Here is a 25,767-nt window from a genome sequence, read left to right as displayed (position 1 = left end):
GATCTGCTTTTCAAATGGGATGCTGTGCACCCATAGCTCCCATTAAAATCAACAGGACCTGAAGGAGCTCAGCATGTCTGACAATCAGCCCCACAGTTGTTTTTTTAGGATTAGAAATAATATTATTTCCTCTGTGTGTGTGTGTCAAATATATATATTTAGAGAGCAACAAGCACAGGATATCGAATCTTTTCAGAGGGAATTTTCATTTGTAAAAGTTTAGCTTTCTTCTTGGCAGTGTTGGAGAGGAATGTTGGATTTAATTTAAAATGATTAATGAGATTTTGTCAGACTCCCTGCCTTTACCACCACTGCAGTTTGTCAGCACAACAACCTGGGAAACCCGGACGCCACTCTGTCGCCCCAAACAGCTTTCCAGGAAAAAATAAACCTGAGTAACTAGTGCCAGGTACATGTCAATGGTATTGTCTTTCAGCTGTTGACAGTTTAACTCTAAGTAAAGGACATTTACACATTCTGAGGAAGTGAACATCATTCATTATTTAAATAGTCTGGTTTTGAAAATGGATACAACTATATTCTTTTTTAAATGTTTTCATAGCAGATGTTTAACTTACTTTTAACTATATAAAAAAAATCAGATCCTCAGAAATTAGATTTTAATTAAAAAGGAAGGGTGAACAAGCCAAAGTGGTTAAAAAACTTGTTCAAATACATTTTTCTGGAGCAACCTGTTTTATTTCTGATTATAAATCGGAGACTTTGAGCCTTATAACCCCTAATTCACGTGAGTAGGTTATTGCAGCCAAAGGGACTACTGACCATAAGTCAAGTTTTGCCATATGAGGCCCTAAGTCAGGCAAAGTTATACATGCCCACACATTGTGGTCAGAATCTATTTCATAATCCTATAAAGATCACTTATGCAGTAACCACATTAAGGAAAATGAGTAATTCATTGGGGGGTGCTTTTTTGTTTTTGCTCTGTTGTTTAAGAAAATTCTTTTTCTCACCTTCTGTGATTTGTATTTTATTCTTTTGTGCAGAAATTTTACTTTGCCCGTACAAAGCCTGTGTGTTTGGACTCTTTACGAATAAGATGTGAGGAGGCTAGGGAGGTAAAATTCATTCCAGAGTCAGGGTTAGGGGCACCCACACAGCAGCCCCTCCTGGCCAGTTTCATGGGGCACTGAAATCATTATATCTTTATGCGTATGCATCAACAGTTCCCCTTCCCCAACCCATCACAAAATGGACCTTCCGTTCTGACCTTGCAGAGCCCAGATCTCCCAGCCACTCAGCTGGCCAGTTTCCCCATGCATCCCCATACGAGTCAAGCACAATGGAGGGCTTTGTGCTTCCCTTTTATACCATTGGTGAATCTGGCCCTTCTATAATCAGAGAATGTCCTAAATGGCACAGTTATTGCAAAAAACACTTTTCATTGCAAGACTTATATTTGCATTCTATAGCTTGGATCATCTGTGTGACAAAGCAAAAACAAGGAAACCATCTAACTGCAAAACTGTTTCTCCTTTTATATATTCCTTGATGATGACTAAGACTTTCCATATCGTAACATGACATGTAAGTTCTTATTAATGGACTCCACTTAATTAAATGCATCTGTCATATTTGTAACTGGCAGGTACATAAGAACATAAGAACAGCCGTACCAGGTCAGACCAAAGGTCCATCTAGCCCAGTATCTGTCTACCGACAGTGGCCAATGCCAGGTGCCCCTGAGGGAGTGAACCTAACAGGCAACGATCAAGTGATCTCTCTCCTGCCATCCATCTCCATCCTCTGACGAACAGAGGCTAGGGACACCATTCTTACCCATCCTGGCTAATAGCCATTTATGGACTTAGCCACCATGAATTTATCCAGTCCCCTTTTAAACATTGTTATAGTCCTAGCCTTCACAACCTCCTCAGGTAAGGAGTTCCACAAGTTGACTGTGCGCTGCGTGAAGAAGAACTTCCTTTTATTTGTTTTAAACCTGCTGCCTATTAATTTCATTTGGTGACCCCTAGTTCTTGTATTATGGGAATAAGTAAATAACTTTTCCTTATCCACTTTCTCAAACATCACTCATGATTTTATATACCTCTATCATGTCCCCCCGTAGTCTTCTCTTTTCCAAACTGAAGAGTCCTAGCCTCTTTAATCTTTCCTCATATGGGACCCTCTCTAAACCCCTAATCATTTTAGTTGCTCTTTTCTGAACCTTTTCTAGTGCTAGAATATCTTTTTTGAGGTGAGGAGACCACATCTGTACACAGTATTCGAGATGTGGGCGTACCATGGATTTATATAAGGGCAATAATATATTCTCAGTCTTATTCTCTATCCCCTTTTTAATGATTCCTAACATCCTGTTTGCTTTTTTGACCGCCTCTGCACACTGCGTGGACATCTTCAGAGAACTATCCACGATAACTCCAAGATCTTTTTCCTGACTCGTTGTAGCTAAATTAGCCCCCATCATGTTGTATGTATAGTTGGGGTTATTTTTTCCAATGTGCATTACTTTACATTTATCCACATTAAATTTCATTTGCCATTTTGTTGCCCAATCACTTAGTTTTGTGAGATCTTTTTGAAGTTCTTCACAATCTGCTTTGGTCTTAACTATCTTGAGTAGTTTAGTATCATCTGCAAACTTTGCCACCTCACTGTTTACCCCTTTCTCCAGATCATTTATGAATAAATTGAATAGGATTGGTCCTAGGACTGACCCTTGGTGAACACGCACTAGTTACCCCTCTCCATTCTGAGAATTTTACCATTAATTCCTACCCTTTGTTCCCTGTCCATTAACCAGTTCTCAATCCATGAAAGGACCCTTCCCTTTTATCCCATGACAGCTTAATTTACGTAAGAGCCTTTGGTGAGGGACCTTGTCAAAGGCTTTCTGGAAATCTAAGTACACTATGTCCACCGGATCCCCCTTGTCCACAGGTTTGTTGACCCCTTCAAAGAACTCTAATAGATTAGTAAGACACGATTTCCCTTTACAGAAACCATGTTGACTATTGCTCAAGAGTTTATGTTTTTCTATGTGTCTGACAATTTTATTCTTTACTATTGTTTCAACTAATTTGCCCGGTACCGACGTTAGACTTACCGGTCTGTAATTGCCGGGATCACCCCTTAGAGCCCTTTTTAAATATTGGCGTTACATTAGCTAACTTCCAGTCATTGGGTACCGAAGCCGATTTAAAGGACAGGTTAACAAACCTTAGTTAATAGTTCCGCAACTTCACATTTGAGTTCTTTCAGAACTCTTGGGTGAATGCCATCTGGTCCCGGTGACTTGTTAATGTTGAGTTTATCAATTAATTCCAAAACCTCACTCTAGTGACACTTCAATCTGTGACAGTTCCTCAGATTTGTCACCTACAAAAGCCAGCTCAGTTTGGGAATCTCCCTAACATCCTCAGCCGTGAAGACTGAAGCAAAGAATCCATTTAGTTTCTCCGCAATGACTTTATCATCTTTAAGCGCTCCTTTTTGAATTTGATCATCAAGGGGCCCCACTGGTTGTTTTAGCAGGCTTCCTGCTTCTGATGTAACTTAAAAAACATTTTGTTATTACCTTTGGAGTTTTTGGCTAGCCGTTCTTCAAACTCCTCTTTGGCTTTTCTTATTACACTCTTGCACTTAAGTTGGCAGTGTTTGTGCTCCTTTCTATTTGCCTCACTAGGATTTGACTTCCACTTTTTAAAGGAAGTCTTTTTATCTCTCATTGCTTCTTTTACATGGTTGTTAAGCCCCGGTGGCTCTTTTTTAGTTCTCTTACTGTTTTTCTTAATTTGGGGTATACATTGAAGTTGGGCCTCTATTATGGTGTCTTTAAAAAGGGCCCACGCCTTCCATTTCTCATGTGATGTGTCAATGAAAGACTTGTGTATAGGAAAAGTACTCCACACTAGAACTGTACAATAAAAGTCTTATTAGAAATATCAGAATTGACTAATTTCACCTTTACTGATAAGGTCTAAACAATTAATAAAATAGAGAACTTATAGTTAGTAATCTAACTCTTTTGGCAACTTCTGTTTCAACCATCCTTTTTATAAACCCATTAATATTATTTCCTTTTACTGGTATTTATCATTATTATTATGTAGGTGTTGACAATGTACTCAGTGCTATATAAGCCACAGTGTAATATTCACAGTACTTAAGACTTAATTTGAGGATTTAAATACCACACAGGCCTTGTAGTGGCCCTCTAGATAGGAGTGAATTTCCTGAAAAAAACTTGAAATGCTTACAGTATAAAGGCTTGACCCTCCAAAATGAGTCATGTTTAATGTTACTGAGGAGAATAAACATGGATCCTAAGAGACAAAATGGAGAAGACAGACTGTCCTGGAAAGCCTAGAATAAGGATTAGTTTTGAGTTATAAGATTGTTTTGTTTGTTCACATTTTATGGGCAACATGAAAGTAGTGAGCTTGAATATGGAAAGGGTAATGGCCTAGAATACACAATACATATATAACCTTAACAATCTTGCTCCTTTTAAAATACAAACTATATTCTATATATTTTGTTGTTCATCTACAGAGTACAGAGCAATAAACATCATAAGAAATTAGAAATGTAAAATTATTTTACAATGAGTATTGGTAAGTTAAATTACAGATATAAGATGTAGTTCTCCTTACCAAAATCATACAAATAAATGTTGCAACCAGTGCATCTTTCTGTCTAATAACTTTAATAACAAAAAAATTCACATAATTGTTGTTTTATACCAAGAATATCTAATTAAAATCACCCATGCAAGATTATTAATTGTATCTGTTTTAAAGGATTGTCCATTACTTTGTACAATACAGCAACATTGAAGCATCTCATGTAGAATTTGTGCTACTTTCGAGGATGAGTATGCTAACAACAAGTAGGAACTAAACTCAACAAGTTTGAGTTGTTTTTATGCTGCATAAAAAACCTCCCCAAGTGAAATCCTGGCCCCACTGATGTCAATTGCAAAACTACCATTGTCTGCAATGGGTTAGGATTATACACTCTGTGTTTGGAGTGAGTAAAAACTGATTAGTAATTTAAGTATCTGTCCCCCTGGCAGCATTCCTTTCACTGTTTGAAGATTGTTTCTTTTTTGCATACCATATAAATAGATTAACATTGCTATAATCCCAGTAGCTATAGAACCAGACTTCTTGCACCCTCTGAAAAAAAACTTTTAACAGCAAGGGTGATTAACTCTTAGAACAAACTACCAAGGGAAGTGGTGGATTCTCCATCTCTTGATGTCTTCAGATCAATATTGGATGCTTTTCTGGAAGATCTGCCAATCCCAAGATATGCTTAAGTCACACATACAAGTTATTGGGCTCAATACAATGGTCATTGGGTGAAATTTTTAATGACCTATGCTCTGCAGGTCAAATTAGATCTAATGGTCCCTTCTGGTCTTAAACTCTGTGAAACTATACAGACAGAACAGTGTATTGGCAGTGACCTTGTGTGACTGGGACAGCGCTCACTGAAAATGCCACGGTCAGGGCAGGCTGCAAAAAGGAGAGCAGATAACCACTAGTTTTGGTAGTAACACTGTAAACTCACCAACCAGTCACAAACTGTGTTTCTGATCCCGCACACTGGTTATCAAGAGAATGAAAAAAGAAATCACACAGCTCCATTTATTGCATTCCAATTCTCTGGCTCCCAAGCAGCACATGGGTCCAGTACAGTGAGAAGTTATTTAAAAACTCTGCTCACTATTCAAAATGTTCTTCTGATCCCAAAGGGTCAGCCATGTTACCAGGCCAATATTAGTTTGGATATTACCCAAAATACCATGCTGACAGCCAATCCTTTAGTGTCTAAAATTCAGGTTTATTATAGAGAAAAAAGAACTAGAAGAAAGTTGTTCAATGATAAAGCACTCAGATACATAAAGAGACTTCAAAGTCCATATATCAGGTTCTTAGCAGTATTGGTGAGTTTGCTGGCTTTAAAATCTCTCTGGAATACATCCACAGCTTGGATGGGTCATTCAGTCCTTTGTTCAGAGCTTTGTTTGTAGAAAAGTCACTACAGAGGTAAGAAACAGGAATGAATAAAAAATGGATATGATGCAGCTGCCCTTTATATTCTTTTTGCCATGTGGCTTGTACTTCCAGTGTCCCAAACACAAGCTTCACAGCACATGCCATGGAAAAACCTTGGAGTCCCCTGTCCAGAAGCATGCCCCTTTGAGTCCTGATGAATCATAAGGTGTAACCCCTGGCTTCTTTCAAGGGGTTCTTTGTACAGCTGATGACTCTTGATAGGCCATCCAGCAGGTTCAGTGCTGATGCCAATGTGTCTGGGGCTATCACCAAGAAACACATAGATATACCATGCATATGTATAACTCATAATACAAAGGTGATACAAACATATAAACAAGATTAGCATACTTGGCCAATTCTAACATTTTTCACAGATACCTTAGATGGCATATCTGGCATGATTCGTTGCAATTTTGTAATATTGATATTAATATTATAAAGTGCTTACATATTCTGTACAGTGTCACATTGGCCAATGTGAAAGAAAAAGTGAGTGATATCACACTTAGAGCATCCAGCTTTGATAGGCACACTCAGCTGATAACCCAATATCAAAAGCCAAAAGAACACATATCTCACACACATACTTTGGAGTTCCGGGCTATAAGACTGACCCTTCTTCTGATCAAAAGAAAGTTGATGCACATTCTCACAGGCAAACATAGTGGTGCCCTTTTGCATAAATTACCAGGCTTCCATATTTTATTCAGTAACAAGTCACCTGTAGGAATGTTGTGGGAATGTTGTGGCTCAAACAAAGCACTCCAATCAGCAGTATATCTGACCAGTATGATGCACACTCTGGCTGACAATCTGACTACCAGATGGTCTCCGAATGAATCTTTACAAAATAGAATCTTCGAGAGAGGTATTTGCCACCAGTCACATCATCAAGTGTTAGAGCTTCTGCTCAAGAGCTTAAGTGGGGTAAAAATATGATTCCCCCCCCCCTTATGCTGTGGAATATGTCTAATATTCACCTTTCACCCATTTTTTTACTCCCCAAAGTCCCATAGAAAATTTGACAGGACAAGGCATAAATAATGGTATATTCAGCCTGGGCTTGAACAGTTTGTTTTCAAATCTCCTATTCTTTCTGAAAGCGCCTCTGTTCTTGTTCCTAAAGGAAAGTCAGATCCTGCATCTGGATCTTAAATCTCTTCATAGCAGGTTTGGACTAGGTTTGTTAGTAGTCAAACTGTACACATGATCAGTACATGTTAATAACATATTGAAATCGTGAAAGCCATCCACCAGATGTTTCCATGCTGCCAGATAGAAGCATTTTAAAGTTTGGGGAAATAATTTCAAGATCTTGCCCCATTTTTATCATTCTTGTCTATCTTTTATCTTTAATGAAGTAAGATCTCTCTCTCTACAATGGTGAAAGATACATGGCTTGCTACTATTTTCCCACAATATATTAAAATTCCATTCCTGTGAATTGTCACAACGATACTTGTGGATAAGGACTATGTACTTCATTTTAGACACAAATGTATCTCCATTGTACTCACATGCAGACTTAAGCCTTTTTATTCTCAACCACCAACAATTAGAATGTTGAATAGTGATGTGCTTTTATAAGGCATCCCTTATGTCAATGCTATTAATTATTTCAAGAGTCTTCATCTACTATTTTAATTGCATCCTTCAATATGAGTTTTCGTTCCACATCATGTCCCACAGCTGGGCCTCAGCAGAGTGAGAAGAAGGATTTATTTTTATAGCAAAAGCTATGAAAATGCCATATAATCCATTGCTATGGTAAATATTATAGCAATCAACCACCAACTTTACAGCAATCAAGACTGGTAAATAATACATTCAACTCTATCACACTACCTTATGTGATGCTGAATGGTAAAAAGAGTCTCACATATAGATTTTTGTGAGCAAAACAAAATGTTCATAGCCTCTATTTTATTCACAGGAAAATATGCTCAACTTTCAGCATGTGAGTAATCCTAATCTTATTCAGTAAAATCCTTAATGAGGCTTTGGCTACACTTACACTTCAAAGCGCTGCCGCGGCAGCGCTTTGAAGCGCTAAGTGTAGTCAAAGCGCCAGCGCTGGGAGAAAGCTCTCCCAGCGCTGTCCATACTCCACCTCCCTGTGGGGAATAATGTACAGCGCTGGGAGCCACGCTCCCAGCGCTGGGGCTTTGACCACACTGGCGCTTTGCAGCGCCGCAATTTGCAGCGCTGGAGAGGGTGTGTTTTCACACCCTGCTGCAGCGCTGCAAATTTGTAAGTGTAGCCAAGCCCTTAGCTTTAAGCACCTGGTTAAGACCCATTGAAGCCAAGACTCAAGTGTGAGGTTGCACTCCATATGATTTTATGACAATATGCTAATGAGTGTGACTATAATACAACTGGAATATGCTTAAAGCAAAAGGTCTCTTGTAAAGTATCATTACAAAGCTTGTAATCTACTGAGTATATTTATATAAATCTATCATTCTTGTATCTGAAACTAGAAATATGAAATATAACTCTAATGTCCTATTGTAATTATGCAAAGTGTGGGCCATTAATGGTGGCTTGGAATCTTGATGGCTCCCATCAACTAGGACAATTGCCTGTAAATAGCTCTGTTTACTTGCAAGCCTTCCTGTGAGTCAGGCCAGGAAGAATGAAGGCTTGGGGTCTCACAGGACATGTGACCATGTCACCTGGTACTGGAATCCATCTTAAACCTGGTACTTTTCCATTAGAAGGAGGGGTGAGGACCCAGAGAGACAAACGATTCCTGCCTTGTGCCAAAGCTATATAAGGGGGTGGAACAGAACAAAGAGAGTTCCAGTCATGAGAAATACCCTAGTTACCATGTGACCTGAGCTGGAGCTAACAAGAACTGTACCAGGGGAAAGGATTGGGCCCAGACTAGGAAAGAGTCCAGTCTGTGAACGAAGCTTATTGGAACATCTCTGAGGGTGAGATTTACCTGTATTCAGTTTCTTAAATGTATTAGGCTTAGACTTGCATATTTTGTTTTATTTTGCTTGGTAACTTACTTTGTTCTATCTGTTATTACTTGAAACCACTTAAGTCCTACTTTTTATACTTAATAAAATCACTTTTGCTTATTAATTAACCCAGAGTAAGTGATTAATACCTGGGGGAGCAAACAGCTGTGCATATCTCTCTATCAGTATTATAGAGGGCGAACAATTTATGAGTTTACCCTGTATAAGCATTATACAGAGTAAAACGGATTCATTTGGGATTTGGATCCCATCGGGAGCTGGGTGTCTGGGTGCTGGAGACAGGAGCACTTCTTAAGCTGTTTTCAGTTAAGTCTGCAGCTTTGGGGCGCGTGGTTCAGACCCTGGGTATGTGCTGGAGCAGACTGGCATGTCTGGTTCAACAAGGCAGGGTTCTGCAGGCCCAAACTGGCAGAGAAAACAGGCTCAGAGGTAGCCTCAGCACATTAGATGACAGTCCCAAGGTGGGTTCTGAGATCAAACCCGTTACATCAAGCATGTGCTTAAGTGCTTTGCTGCAGCTAGGTTTATAGTGCCTATGCAGATCCTCTTGAAGTCAATGGGAGCTGAATCAGGCCCTCTATGTTTTGTATTTCAAAAGGTGACCACAGAATTCAAATGAGAATGATAGAATATTAATATATGTGTTAGAAATGCCCATAAAATGAAATAAACAAAAATGAAATGAGAACAAATTGGACAAAGCCTATATACAGGGAATATGATCACAAAGAAACAGAGTTTGGACCAGTCTATGGACAGTAGCCTGAGTCCTTCTGGAGCTAGGCCAAATTAACTGCAAGTAGTTCCATTTGGGTGAGTGCAAGGGTTCTTCTAGAATCTGGAACAGCTTGCAGGATGGGATCATACTTCTCTTTGCACTTTCCTCAAAGCTCTTTATCACCATTCCCGTTTTACAGAAGGAGAAAGCTGTGGTCCAGAGCAGTGACTGTATATTGTAATTTCTTCTAATTAATTCACTAGTCAAATACACATGACCAATTTTTGTAAGTTGTGTTGTTGGGGTTTTTTCTTGGGTATTTTTGTTTTATTGTTTTACTTTTAGAAAATGATGGCAAAGAGTTTACTGGGAGTATTTGATACTCAATGGACCAGGTATTGGGTACAGGCAGAATGCATAGAACACAAGTCAGAACATAGTGTGCAAAAGTAGCTTAAATCTCTCCTCTGCATTGCCCTAATATTGGTTCTGCTCTGTGCATGCTATTCCTCCTGGGCTGGGTTACAGCAGCCTGAGGGCTCCTCTAATTTATGCGAGCCTTTAATTGCTAGGGAATATCAAAAACACAGCCTAAGATCACTTTGGTGGGCCTATCCCTCATTTCTGCAGCAACATTCCCTTCCCCCTGCTAGTCTGGGAACGGGGAGAACATGTGGCATTCCAGCCCCTAAATTAGCTTTACACAACCATAGGCTCTCCCTTGCACTAGAGTGATCCTTCCTGGGGAGTACATTGGGGACTGATAGTAGTAGCATGGCACAAAAGTAGCCATAGTGCACTGGAGGTAAGGCCTTTTGGTTTTAGTTTTGTTTAACATTTCCTGGGAATTTATCGGTGTTTATAAAAAATATTAAAAATGGGTGAAAATCAGCAAAAACTTAAAATGAAGGAGCAACAGGCAGGGGGTTGATGGTTGTCTTCCACTCCCTGTAGGTCTGTTGCTTAAGTGGTCAGATAGTCTTGGCTACTGGGATCTGGCTATTGGCCTATCTCATTCCCTGCTACACAGAAGAAATCGATGGGGCTGGGTTGAAGGGCTGGGGTCAGGAAGGAGCTCTGTCCAGCAGGGATAGCAGTTGTGAACTATCACCCATTTCCCTCAACCACTGTGAGACAGACAGGGAGCCCTCTCAGTTGCCAGGACCCAGCCCACTGTTTGGCTTCCTCCCCCTCTGCACAGCAGCCAACATCAAGTGGAAGTTACTCTGCACTGTGCCATTCGATGAGGACTCTGCAAGGGAGGAGCCAGGTGCAGGGAATTCCAGACAATACTTGCAAAATTTGGGTTAAAAATGGCTAAACCCCAAATATTTGCTTTTCCAAAACTGGGGAAATTTTCATAGAAATGTGGTAAAGCTGAAAATGAAGGGCCTAAGGCTACGCCCCATCTGTAGTTGTTAGTCATGACTGGTTATATAAATCACATGGTATTACTAGATACCCAGGAGGAGCCAAGAGGGTTTGAAGCCAGTGTGAATTTGAGACAGTGAATAAACACGATTAGAGAGACATTGTTAAACCATTTCCTTTCTGGCCCACGCAGGCCTTCCCCAAGGCATCTTTCCTATAAATATGAAACCGCTGTAAGAGCAATTATCTGGATGCAGAATTTAACTTTCTGTCATCACATTCTCACAAAGTAATTGTGTGAGGGGGTGTTCTCCAGAGCAAATACTAATGTGAGTTTAAAAATGTCCTGTGCCAAAGAGCTCAGGTATATGTGTATAAAATTTGGTCTCTACAAGCATTCATGCAAGTAAAATTCAATTGCTCAAATATTGCAAAACTGAACACAAAAAGAATGAACAAGCCAAAACAAATTAATTTCTGTATCTGAGCACAGTTTCAATTTTTGCTATTGATTACTCAATTTATTCCTTGTCCTATGCATGCCTCAGTGCACAGAAATTACAATGATGCACCCTATCTGTCCTCTATAAATATCTAAAAATATAAATGCCTCAGCTCTTATTTCCTCTCCCTCACCACTCAGTGCTGTGTGCCTTTTTAGGTGCTGTGCCTTGCTCTTGTAACAGCACCCCCTTTTCACGAATGCCAAGTAGCTTGCTCCCTTTCAAGTCCCTCTTCAGATCCCTACTAATCTGATTCTAATCTTTCCAGTGAACATAAGAACATAAGAAAGGCCGTACCGGGTCAGACCAAAGGTCCATCTAGCCCAGTATCTGTCTATCGACAGTGGCCAATGCCAGGTGCCCCAGAAGGAGTGAATCTAACAGGCAATGATCAAGTGATCTCTCTCCTGCCATCCATCTCCATCCTCTGACGAACAGAGGCTAGGGACACCATTCTTACCCATCCTGGCTAATAGCCATTTATGGACTTAGCCACCATGAATTTATCCAGTCCCCTTTTAAACATTGTTATAGTCCTAGCCTTCACAACCTCCTCAGGTAAGGAGTTCCACAAGTTGACTATGCGCTGCGTGAAGAAGAACTTCCTTTTATTTGTTTTAAACCTGCTGCCTATTAATTTCATTTGGTGACCCCTAGTTCTTGTATTATGGGAATAAGTAAATAACTTTTCCTTATCCACTTTCTCAACATCACTCATGATTTTATATACCTCTATCATGTCCCCCCTTAGTCTTCTCTTTTCCAAGCTGAAGAGTCCTAGCCTCTTTAATCTTTCCTCATATGGGACCCTCTCTAAACCCCTAATCATTTTAGTTGCCCTTTTCTGAACCTTTTCTAGTGCTAGAATATCTTTTTTGAGGTGAGGAGACCACATCTGTACACAGTATTCGAGATGTGGGCGTACCATGGATTTATATAAGGGCAATAATATATTCTCAGTCTTATTCTCTATCCCCTTTTTAATGATTCCTAACATCCTGTTTGCTTTTTTGACCGCTTCTGCACACTGCGTGGACATCTTCAGAGAACTATCCACGATGACGCCAAGATCTTTTTCCTGACTCGTTGTAGCTAAATTAGCCCCCATCATGTTGTATGTATAGTTGGGGTTATTTTTTCCAATGTGCATTACTTTACACTTATCCACATTAAATTTCATTTGCCATTTTGTTGCCCAATCACTTAGTTTTGTGAGATCTTTTTGAAGTTCTTCACAATCTGCTTTGGTCTTAACTATCTTGAGAAGTTTAGTATCATCTGCAAACTTGGCCACCTCACTGTTTACCCCTTTCTTCTGATCATTTATGAGTAAATTGAATAGGATTGGTCCGAGGACTGACCCTTGGGGAACACCACTAGTTACCCCTCTCCATTCTGAGAATTTACCATTTATTCCTACCCTTTGTTCCCTGTCCTTTAACCAGTTCTCAATCCATGAAAGGACCTTCCCTTTTATCCCATGACAGCTTAATTTACGTAAGAGCCTTTGGTGAGGGACCTTGTCAAAGGCTTTCTGGAAATCCAAGTACACTATGTCCACCGGATCCCCCTTGTCCACATGTTTGTTGACCCCTTCAAAGAATTCTAATAGATTAGTAAGACATGATTTCCCTTTACAGTGGCACTGTCCACTCCCTCTGTGGCACCTGATATGCAACAAAACATCTATCTATCTATCTAAATGCTACAACACACAAGAAATCTTCAAAGAGGAACAACTGTAAACTGTAAACTGCTTTCCTTGTAAGATAATGCTTTCCCAAAAGCCGTATTCTCTTTGTCATATTCTCTTTTTTCTTCCTACTCACCATGGTCGGCATTCATTATTTTCTGTGATATCTGTCTAAATAATGCAGTAAGGTTCTGGGGAATGGAACTGGTGAATTTTTGGGCTTGTAGTTGTCATATCTTACTTAATGATCCTGGAAGCAGAAAATGGGATTTCTGTGATTTTAAAACTGGCATATTTAACTGGGTTGTGTGTGTGTGTGTGTGTGAAAAATATACATAACCATGATCACACTGTAACAGGGAGCAAAGGGGTTACCATTTAGGTCTCAGATCTTCAGATGTAGAAAGAGACTGAGGAAACTGGTTGACAATGCAGATGAGATTTTTAAAAAATCAAAGTGCATGTTGACATTGTTTTGGGGATTAGTTGTGATTACTATAATGAGAGTTAAGCAATTATTTTTTGAAGTAGTGTATGACTTTTATGCAGTTTACAAGAGCAGAAATAGCATTCTGACAGTGTATGGGATTAGAGGTTCTTATTTGTGAATTGTACCTGTAGAGTCAAGAGGACAGATTCAGAAATGGTGGAACAGTGTGCAGTTTCATTGGCTTTAATGGAGTGGCAGACATTTTTATATTTTTTATAATTGGAGATATACCAATCTCCTAGAGCTGGAAGGGACCTTGAAAGGTCATTGAGTCCAGCCCCCTGCCTTCACTAGCAGGACCAAGTACTGATTTTTGCCCCAGATCCCTAAGTGGCCCCCTCAAGGATTGAACTCACAACCCTGGGTTTAGTAGGCCAATGCTCAAACCACTGAGCTATCCCTCCCCCTTACACCAGATCTGAATTTAGCCCAAGAACCCATTTCTCTGCATATTTTCATTTTTATGTGATAGCAATACACTGTATAGAGTGCAATTTTATTGGTTGGCTTTTATGATGCTAACATTACAGCCATTAAACATTACCTGGTGGTGATGTCACGACCATGAAATCTACCGTTATTCCTGTTAGCTCACATTGGGTGTGCCACTTGTTCTCTCTCTTGCTCATACTGCAGTGCAATTATTGAGGATCTTCAGAGTATATACAACTGGGAAACCAAGTAAAGAAAGTTTTAGTTACTTCAGATAAGAGTAAACCAACTCATGAATAGCACCTCCTCATGTATTTCTATTATTTAGCTCATACTGGGAGTAATATACATATAGGCCAGATCTTAAGATGGTTTAAACTAATAGGTCTGTTGACATCAGTGGAACTATGCTGATTTACACTAGCTGAAAATCTGGCCCTCTATTCTAACCCCAAATCAAAGTCCATTCTTTTCATATTTGGAGGGGGAAATATTATCCCAGTGCTCTTCTGATGCCACAAACCTGTTACATTTTTATGGTGTGAATTCTGTTTGATAAACCAAGCCCTGATGCTGAAGTGCTTCCACAGACAACCTCTCATTGACACCAAGAAGTGCACAAGTTTTCTCTAAGGCACATATATTTCTTTGCCATTGAATCTTCTCCATGGAAAAACAGAGCATTATATTTAGCAAGAACTGTAGCCTTCAATTACAAATATGTTTCAAATTAAAGTAAAATTTACAGATGACTGAAATACAAAGACTCCTTTTCTGACTGGAATCTTCAGTAAACTTTGATCAATTCTAGTGATATTATAAAGCATTTCACAATTCCCAGATTTAACATTTTTCAGCAGTTTATTCTTGAATTCCTGTCTTCTCCAATACAAATATCATTGAGAATTAAAAGGCACAACCTGCTCAAATGTGCGTGTGTATCCCTTAGCAGAGGGAAAACATTTACAGAAGACAGACTTCATAATAAAGGATTTTTATTTTTTTATTTATTTGTACATCTTGCTGGTCTCTGGCTCTTTCTATGTAGTGTTTCTTCTAGAAAGGTGTATAATTTTAGAGGGAAAAATGCTAACATTGTTAGAACTTTTAAATGGGTGGGCAGAATAACGCTTATGCCCCAAGTATATTTTAGGCTCTCAGGACAGGATATTTTAGTGTTGGTTTTTTTATGTAATGGGTTTTGTATTAATTTACAAGTAAGGGTACGTCCATACTACCCGCCCGGGTCGGTGGGTACCGATCGACTTCTCGGAGTTCGATATATTGCGTCTCATCTAGACACGATATATCGAACACCGAACGCGCTCCCGTCGGCTCCGGAACTCCACCACCGCAAACGGCGGTGGCGGAGTCAACGGGGGAGCCGCGGACTTCGATCCCGCGGCATCTGGACAGGTAAGTAGTTTGAACTAAGGTAGTTCGAGTTCAGCTACGCTTGCGTACCTTAGTTCGACCCCCCCGCCCTAGTGTAGACCAGGGCTAAGTTACCTGTAGATATCTGAACTCCCAAAGAGAATCAAAAGGAGAGTTACATTATTGCAGATCATATTCCTCTGTAGGGTTTAGACAGAACAAATCCTGCATCTTGGCAGGGGGGTATGAAGACACATAGAATATTGCTGACATGGTATGAATTTTACCTCCCTATCACACAGTACTATACCTTTAAGAGGAGAGGGTCTGTGCCAGTTATCTGCTGTAGCATCAGAGACATGAGAAGTTGCAATAAAGCAGAGTTAAGCAATGCAACCTTTGGAGATTTAAAGGGTGACCCAGAAAAAATTAATCATCCTGTCCTTGCTCAAACTCTAAGCCTGGGAAGGGCGTTTCCCGGAGAATAAAGAAGTGGGAACCCCTAATTGAAATGGGGAGGGTGCAGGACTTCTCGCTTTATATTTCACTCTTTTGGAGGGTCATATGATCTTCCTAGGTGGTAAGAGCTGGGGCACTTTTTAAGCCATGTACATTGAAATAAATCCATTAACAATGAATGATTTCCAATACGCTTCTCCTCGGCAGTGAATCCATGTAGTTACACGTGCACGACTGTCGTCCTGATTCCCAGTTCAGATACCACAGCTGCACCTCCGCATCGCTGCTTCTCCTGTGCAGGGGAATCGTTCTTCTTAAGCGAAATGAGCTCCATCGCCGCCTGCTCCCCGGCTCCTCCTGTTCACTCCCTGCACCGGCAAAATCCCCCATTTCCCACGCAAATCGGCGGGATCTGTACACTTTTCTCCGGCAGAGTCAGGGCATGACTCCTTTCCAATGTTCTTGTCGCTGACAGTGCTGTAGCAACTCAAGTCTCAGCAGATCTTCAACTGATGTAAAGCGTCCATTGAATCCAATGGTGCCATGGCAGTTTACAACAGCTGAGGATCTGCCCCGAAAATAATTAAAAGGAATCTAGCTGCGAAAAGCCACCCAAGAACTGGATCAGGTGGATTATTCGGTTGCTCAAGGAATGCAACGCAGGCTCTCGCCACTCATAGAAAGAGAACGCACTCTTTCTATACAAGACACCGTATGAGAAAAGAGCCACCTTTCTTCATCTGTAAGGCAATAATGTAGGAAGAGAGAGAAAGATCATGTCACCCCTTCGGGCACAGAACTTTTGGACTGAAACTGTTCAGTTAAATTAGGAGAAAATTGCAAAACAGAAAAAAAAACCCGAATGCGATTTGTGTGCAATGCTAATGATGGTGAAAGGACATTTCAATCATTGAGGGTAAGACAAGCTAAACTGAGATCTAGCGATCCCACTGAAGGCATCGTCAGTCAAAATTGGTCTGAGATGCAAATCTGTTGGTTTCCTTCTCAGTGAAAGTGAAATTTAGTAATAATGAATTACTGGAACCATTTTCCTTTTCCAAGCAGACAGCTCGCATTTATCTTTTCACTGCGATTAGGGAAAGCCCTGGGAGCTGCTGTTTGATCTCAGATGAAAGCCACAAAAGAATCCGAATAGCATAGTTGAGCAGTAAAAGATATTTTATCTCCGAAGATTATTCGGTAGATAAATTTCACATGTAAAGCCCATTTATTGTTTTTATCTCAGAACAAATGTAAGGACTCAACTAGTACCATTTAAGTGGCTGCAGATAGGGTAAATTATATTGCAATTATTGTCCCTCTCAGGTGATATTGATGATAACTTTTTGAAAACTCTCCCCCAAACTCCCTTGTGCTTTACCATTATTATGCTATACTCCATTGAGCCAATCTGCAGAAGCCATGTAATAACTTGCACGCCTCAGGAAATTGATCTACTAGGCACCAGCGATGTAGATTTCACATTGTTTATTTGATTTGTGAAGGTACAAATTCAGATTGGATTAAAGAAAAACCAAGCCCTCTCTGTGATCTAAGAGCCTGCTTAGATCCTTTGCAGGTCTAACTATTGTAAAACAACATCAGGTTTATGGTCATTTCGCCTGTGTCACCAGCACATAAATCACTGTCTGGGTTCCCGCCGCAGTAGGACAGCAGGGCAAACCGTTTCGGCACGGCTGAAGTTAACTGCACAGCAAACCAGGGCTACTAGCACCAGATTACTTGCCGCGCAGCCCATGCATTCTAGAGTCACTTCTGGTGCAGTTATCAGAGCCAATTACATCTCCTCTCTGTTTTCCTTGTCTAAATGAATGGGGTAATCTGGCGATGTCTCGAGTATTTATCTGTTTATTTGAAATGAGAATATATAAAATAACCCTGCATTTTTCTTCCATTCGGGTGAGTTGTTTGAAGTCTCCAGGTTAGGAATTTAGATAAGAGGAATCTCAGGCAAGCATAGCCAGATATCAGGGTGCCAGACACCAGATAACCTTACAAGTGCCTCCCTCCCCACCCCACGGGCTGCCTTCCTAGGCAAGGGGAGAAAAGGTTCTTCACCTTCACAGAGCAGGAGGACAACCTAGGGTCTCCGATTCGGGACAATCAAGAGTTAAATCTCCACTACCAGATCGGGGGAGGGGGATCCTCGTGATAAAAAAAGAACCCCAAATGCAAAAGTCTTCAAGAGACAGTTTTGATTATTACAATTTCCCAGCAGTCACATACAAAACGCAGGAAGGGCACATTTGGGGTTCTGAAGAAGAAACATGTTATATATTGGGCTTTTTCCATATAAAGGACCAGACCCTGTGATCCTTACTAAGCAAAGCTTTCACTGAGACAACTAGGAACTTTGCGTGAGTAATGACCAAGTAAAGACCGCATGATTTCATCCTTAGTTTGCTACAATAAGTGGCTCAATAAGGTGAAACCCTTGCGCGCCCTAAAAAAACTCCCATTAGAAACGCACGGTCCTTTATCCTGCTTAGTGCGGAGCACCTTCTTCCAGATGAGAGTAGGGACCAGGGTGCAATACGTTAGGTCCGGCTGCCTGAGAGCGTTAAATGAGCAAGAAATATAGGATCTTTTCACGTGGACTTTGTTAAAATAATTTGTTCCCACTAGAAGGGGGATTTGGCGATTAGAGTATAAATGGAAAGAACAAACAACTCTTTCTATGCTCACACTGATTGCAAGAGGAAAGCAGAGCGGGATTTTATTTTATATTTTTAAGAGGGGGGACCTTAAGTTTTTTTTGTTAAAACCAATTTTGGGGGGGGGGGAAAGCTCAACTGTCAGCCGCTTTCCAAACACCAGATTAATGCTGCCCAGAGCTTTGTCGTAATGTGACTTTACTGTTTTCAAGTGTGTTTTCCAACCTGTAATCGTTTGTTTGTTTTGTCTCGGCATAGAACAATGAAACCAAAATAGGGAGGGGGTGCACTAGGGATTTTTTATTTAGGTATGTATTTATTTTTGCAAAGCAAAACCACATTTTTCATTGTTAACACAGCAATAATCCCAAAGGGCAAGCGGGACATTTAAAAGCAGCAGATAGTTTTTCCCTTAATTTGATTACAGACCATTTCGGTGACACTTTTTCGTCCCCTTGTACTTCAAATAAACTGTTTTAAACAAGTGTAAAATTCACGGCCACTTTTGAATCGGAGACTCAAGAGCGTTAGTTTTTTCATTTGCCTCTGTAATGCAGAACAACGACCTAGAAATATTTACACTTCAAACGTTTAACAAATACACGCAGGAAATTTTTAACTTTATGAGACTATTAACAGCGACCTTCAATACTCTCTTTGAATTCTATGTAGACCATCAGAAAGAAAAATGGCTTATGGCATAGTTTTGATCACAAGATCCGTGCTCTCTTGTTTAACCTACTCGTTCAAAAATACTGGAAGGTGTATATATTTACGGCCCGAAATTATTTTCAAGTCCTCCAGACAATTAGAGCTTTCAAAATAGGAAGGATTTATTAATTATTATTGGTAGTAGTAGTATGTTTCCAGGAGCATTGCAAAATTGACTGTTCCGTCTCCATGTATTTTACAGAATAAGTCTATTAATTAATTAATTTTAACGGTTAATTTTAACGGACACAAGCTAAATTATTTCAACGAATCTGGATACAAAATATATTGAAATTCTAAATTGGCGAATGTTTGTGTGGCGGGAACTCTGCGAAAAAATAGCTAGCTCACATTGTTATTACTCTATTATTTTCAGGCAGAAATCAGATGTGAATAAATCTTTAATCAGTGCTTACTTCGTTTGACTGCGAACAAATAAAATACCAATAATTTTCTTGTTGCAAAAGCCACAGGATCAGCTACAGCTCTTTGCAGCTGAGAATGATAATAAGAACATTACAGATGTTCTGCTTGAAATATCTACCAGTTGCTTAGATTTCTGTCCTGACGCTTTTTAAAGGGCGTTTTTAAAATCGCCTCAATTGATCTGGCTGCAGGTATTTTTAAAATAGTAGCTTTTTAAGGGTGAAATTCTATTCCTAGCATAGAAGTGTCTTGATTCAAAAGGGGGGAGTGCGTTTGGGGAGGGGTGAGGAGGGACATCCCAGTCTGGCCAGGAGTTATTTTTCTGCTACTAGAGAGGTTACTGACTTTAAATATTTTCTTTCCTCATTAAAAATTATTAGACTAAAGATTTTACTCTACAAATCAAATCCTCCATCCTTGCCCTCCATTACCAGCAGCCAGTTTTCTAAACAGTTTTTTTTTACTGCTGACCAATGCCCTTTGCCTAAGGGGTCTCGTCCATAAGGTAGAGCTAGACAGTATATTTTCCATCCACTGACTGGGTCATTAATGCCAAATCTGTGGGTGCTAGTTGCTTCTCATTTACTAATAAAACGTTACTACAGCTAGATTAAAAGTGTATTTGGAGTACACACTATATCTGAACGGATCTTTCATGTTATTTTGCTCAATGCCTTCTTTCCTGATTTTATTATTACTTGCTCCTGTTTGAATGTTTATAGATAATAAAGAACTAATTCCATTCTTAGTAATGATTTGCTCAAGACGCGCATCAATCACTGGCATCAGGACCCATCACAGCCACGGGGGTCCACAGTGCCTCACGTACACAGCTGTTGAGAATGAAGCTCCATGAACACAAAGGAGGAAATAACGGTGTGTATGTATTTCAAGCAGTTTGTTTACTGAAGTCAAATTGTAGTGTGATGAGTACAGAGAATATTCTCTCGTTCAGGAAGGAAAATATTTGAACACAGCGTTGAAGGGGCAGGTGAATATTCTGCATTTGGACGATGTTTGCAGCATTTCGGATCTTTGAAGCCTCAATGTTTGCTGCATATAGGTTCTGTGTCCCATCCTACGCCTACTGAAGTCAATGGCAAAACTTCAGTAGTGCAGGATCAAGCCCTCAGAAATCAATGTCAGGACCGAGTATTCTTCTCGCCTGCCTGCCAAACCGGAGATCAAGAAAGCGAACGAGTGCAAAATATCATGGCCCGGGTTTTGTTATCTTCCCCTCTCAAATCCTATATTAATTCCCAGGGAAAGGGAAGGAGGAGGGGGAGAGCGTTTACTACACTGGGGCTTTTGAGCAGAAAGATTCTGATATCTGATTCCACCAGTTTTATTTATATGGTTTAGGGTAAAATATATTGGACAAGAGCAACATAGAATCCGAAAACCCCCAAAGTCTGGCAATAATTCCCCCTTCAAAGGATCAGAAAATATACACTCAGCGGCACCGAGGCAAGCAGTACTGTCTGTACAAACAAGTGACATCATGTAGACTCCGAATGCTTTCCCATTATTCACTTAGAGCAGGTTTTAAGGTTATGTTCCAATTTGAAAATGAAAGTTTGTCTTGCTGCTCCATATTATATTACCCGTCCCTTATGCAATGGATCATCACATTAAATGTCAGACAGAAGAAGAAAATGGAAAACAAGCTCAAATAGAGAGTAGATACTATTTCCATGAAGGAACATTTCATTCTTTAACAAGCTCCCTGCACGCTATAATTATGCTATAAACTTGTTTTGATTATGCACCAGATCGTAGACTGCAAACCATGGAGCTACTTTCTAAAACTATTTTGGAGCAAACTTTTTCCATGCCAGTCAATTAACTGAACAGTGAAGTTTCTAGCTTTACAGAGGGAGTGAATTTCTTATTTTTGTCACTGATGCTGGGGACACACACCCAACCAGGGCTCTGGTTGTCAGGCACAAATGCAACATTTATAACTTTGTAAGTTTTTTTCCCTTTAGTTAGTGGTTCTTTTGGATGGGGTGAAAGGAGGGAAAGTTTTGTTCTAAATATTAAAGCTGCCTAGCACCAGCAATAGGCGAGATCACCATATACAGTCTTCGCTGGCAAACTCACGTTCGCGCTAACTCTTTTATACCGAAAATTCTGAGTGAGACCATGATCGAGAGAAATCACTTTTACCTTTATTCTTTGGAACCACTGTCACTATTCTCCTCTCTTGCGACATCGGCTTTCCTTGGAGATCTCCTCTGTCCTCTAGAATGTCCCTCTGTCACCTAGAATGACACACAATTAATTTAAATGTTTAACAGCTTCCCTCACTACACACATGCTTACATTTTTGTTCATTGCATTTTGACAGCACACTAAAGCCCCCCTCCCTTTCCCATATATGGCACTCCTGGAAAATCATCTGCACCTACTCTGGGAACCCATCAGTTGTTTAGACAACCAAGTCTATGCCAAACGCTGTCACAAAGTTCCTTTGTATTTAGATCTTCTAAATACACTTAAATCCCGGCACTCTGCTAGCAATATATTATTATTATTATTATTATTATTTCCACTGGCTGATGCTCCCTCCTTTCGTAGGAAACCCTGTCCAGCTGCAGCAGCCCAGAAAAAATTCTGACTCTAAATCGACTCCAAAGCGCTAAGAAGCAACAGAATAGCAAAACAGAGCCCAGCATACATTAGTATCTTCAAGATTGTTTAAACAATTGTATAGACTGATTTACACGGATTCAAGGATTGTTCTGCTCCCTTGATCTCAGAAATCTGAAGACACTTGACAAGGGCAACTAACTCAGTGTCCATCTCTTTGCCACTCCCGGCATTTTAGCTCTGTTCTGGAGGGGGTTCTCTATTTTAGTGATAAGAGATTGTTACATTGGATCTGAGACGTTTGTTATTTTGCAGCGGGATCCAACTCTCCGACGGCTATCATGACTCCCTGCTGTGTAAAGGCATTTGTGTTTTGTTTGTTTAATGTTAATGTCCACCTATCAAGATGAGCTTCAAACGTATTAAAACAACCTCCAGCACCCGCACGTTACACAGGGCAAATTAAATCAAATAGTGAGAGGTCTGGTTATTTTATGACGTTAGCGGGACAGCAGTCTCCTTGACACTGACATTTGATTTAAAGCTGCCTCATCAGAAATAAAAACAAATAAGTTAAAAAATAAACTTGACAAGAGCTACAACTCTAACTACGTGTATGGATGATAGAACAGAAAAGTAAATAAATCTTGGTTACCTAATTGAAAGAAAGAAGAAAGCCGTTTGTATAAATAGTGCTTCAGAAAGAGGAAAAACAGAACACAAATGACATGAGACAACTGGCAGTGCATACGCATGCGTGTCGATACAGCGTGTCTGTGCGCAGCTGGGATGGAACCAGCTCTTTCCAATCCTCACTGCGCTTCCCCATTTGCAGAAGGAATGTGATGAAGAGCTGTTTGGCAGCTGAAATCTGATTAGTGCCATTACTACTGTGGGATTAGAATCTTGCCTTTTCATAGAGGAATTTGAATTCAGGGGGAGCTTTCCGCCCACCCTCTATTTCTGCTCTATCTCAGAGAAAGATTCAGGAGAAATGGGGGTGTGGAGGATTTAGTGACAAGGGAAAAAGGATTAGAGACATGGAAAATTTACATAGGAAGAGAGGTTGGGAAAACGGAGAGTGATTGCTTTAAGAGGGGACAGGAATAAGATGGGACAAGAGAAAGGTATAGAGAATTAGTCTGGCACTTCTATTCACCTCGTCTCATTATACAACAAGGGAACATCCAGGGAAAACAAAAAAACAAACCAACCGACCCTGATAAAAGGAAATACTTTGTTTCCCAATTAGTCTGTTGTACTCAAGATGCCAATGAACAGAAGAGCACCAGAAAAGGACTAGACAGTTCTGTACATAAGGAGAGTACGCAGGGATGTTATAATAAGGGTTAAAAAATAGACAAGTGTTTTGGAAAGGATACAAATGTTCATGCCTTGCTTGGGGCATAAGTCAAGCTAACTACTGAGTGTTAGGGGAAAATTTCTCTGGGGACTGTTATTCTATAACTACCTCATGCAGGGGTTTTTCCATCTTCCTGTAATGCAGCTGAGACTCCATTGTAAGACACAGGACACTGGACTATACAGACCATTGGTTCTGCCCCAATATAGCAATTCCTTGTTTCCTATGAATCAGGACTACAGGATCTTGCCTCGAGAGGCAGATATGTAGACCTCTCTCTCTTACCCAATCCCATTTTTACCCCTATATAATTATGACAATTCTATAATTAAGACCTCAAACCTGTAAACATGTATGTGCGTGAATATCTTCATTGACACAACTGGGAACAAAATGGGACTATTCCTATGCATAAAGTTACTCCAATGCACAAATGTTTGCAGGACTGTGGCCCTACATTTCAACATTAAACTGCAACTAATCAAGAAGAATGCTACTCTACATGCCAACCAAAAATACAGTTCTCTCTTTTCATGTTTCAAATCCCTTTTGTAGATATATGAAGTAATTGTAATCAATCATTATAATTTAATACATGGATTATGGCAAAACAATTCTTCCAAGGTATGCTGCAATAATTATATATAATTTAAGCTACTATCCAGAATACCTACAACTTGAATTAATGTTACTATTATGCACTGACAGAGCAATTTTCAATCTTTCTCTTTTTGATCCAATCCCGCAAGTCCCACATGTTCCAAACTTCCAATGGAACCAAAAGGAATTCTGTTTGCAAAGTGTTCACAGGGTCGGCCCCTTTGTGGGACAGCCCCACCCCTCCACCACCCCTTGTACATTCATCTCAACCTTGGGCTCAGTTCTGCTCCCATTAAAGTCAAGGGTAAAATTAACCAAAGGGAGCAAGATTAGTCCCCTACTCTTGTATCAGTTTTTAAAAATAGAAAGTAGTTTAACAGACCCACCCCAAACATCTATATTTTAAATTGTAGGAAACTTTACAAGTAAGATATTTTCTGCATCACCACAAAAAAGAGCTTCACTGAATCGTCTGTGTACCATTTTGTCTTTTGTTACATATTGGTTTTTATCCTCCATTCTCAGTGTACCAAAACCTTCCTTTGAAAAGTAGATTGAGCCCTCTTTGGCATGTATAGGGCCCATTGTTTGAGTTAAGGTTACAGTCTTAACATTATTTAACATACATTGAGGCTGGGCTTTTCAAAGAAGCCAAAGGGAGTTAAGTGTTTAACTCCCATTTTAGCCTTAATGGTTTAACTTCTTTTCTGTAGGTAATTTGCAGTTACCAACAGTATACACATTCATACACCTCTCTGGTGTATAGTTTGTGTGCTGTTCTTGACATACATTCATTGCATCCTCCCACTTACATGTCTCTCATCAGAATCATTATAGCCTATGATCTGAATGACCACAAACAATGCTGTACATCGTGTATATATATATATATATATATATATATATATATAAAATGTAATAGTAACACTTAGCACTTGGATAGTGTCTTTCATCTGAGGAGCAAAAAGTGCTTTAAAATGTTGATGAATTTGTCCTCGCAACACCATGTGGTGAAAGAATTTGGAAGTATTATTATTTCAAACTTATAGATAGCAAACGGCGGCACAGAAAGAATAAGTGACTTGCTAGAAGTCACGCGGAATAGCTGTGACAGTGAAGATAAAAGAATGCCGATTACCTGGCTCCCAGGCCCAGGTCCAATCTACATATTATAGGTTCAAATTAAACAAATAGTAGAAAATCTTATGAAAAATAGCTACTACTTGTATGCACAGTAATTACATTATGCCTCAATTTTCCTGACCTTGAAAATCTTTGTGTTTTAAAAATAAAACATAAAAAGTAATAATTTAGCTT

At 39.8% G+C, this 25,767-nt stretch overlaps 1 long non-coding RNA gene across 3 annotated transcripts in view; it reads right to left on the bottom strand.

The window, feature by feature from the left end:
- Positions 1-5,839: 5,839 nt before the first annotated feature.
- The window catches only part of LOC123371589, a 122,716-nt gene continuing 102,788 nt past the window's right edge, over positions 5,840-25,767 (bottom strand). Inside the window, exons 5-7 of one of the 3 annotated variants that reach the window (XR_006579855.1) lie at positions 22,065-22,159; positions 14,363-14,487; positions 5,840-6,033 (exon numbers count right to left, since the gene is read on the bottom strand). This is a non-coding gene — a long non-coding RNA (uncharacterized LOC123371589). The remainder of the gene's footprint in view (positions 6,034-14,362; positions 14,488-22,064; positions 22,160-25,767) is intronic. The other 2 variants (XR_006579856.1, XR_006579854.1) reach the window with 2 other exon arrangements.

Source organism: Mauremys mutica, chromosome 5 (genome assembly GCF_020497125.1).
Source record: "Mauremys mutica isolate MM-2020 ecotype Southern chromosome 5, ASM2049712v1, whole genome shotgun sequence".
Lineage (NCBI taxonomy): Eukaryota > Metazoa > Chordata > Testudines > Geoemydidae > Mauremys > Mauremys mutica.
Note: the sequence above shows the minus strand (reverse complement) of the source record. Positions and strands in the feature narration are given on the sequence as shown.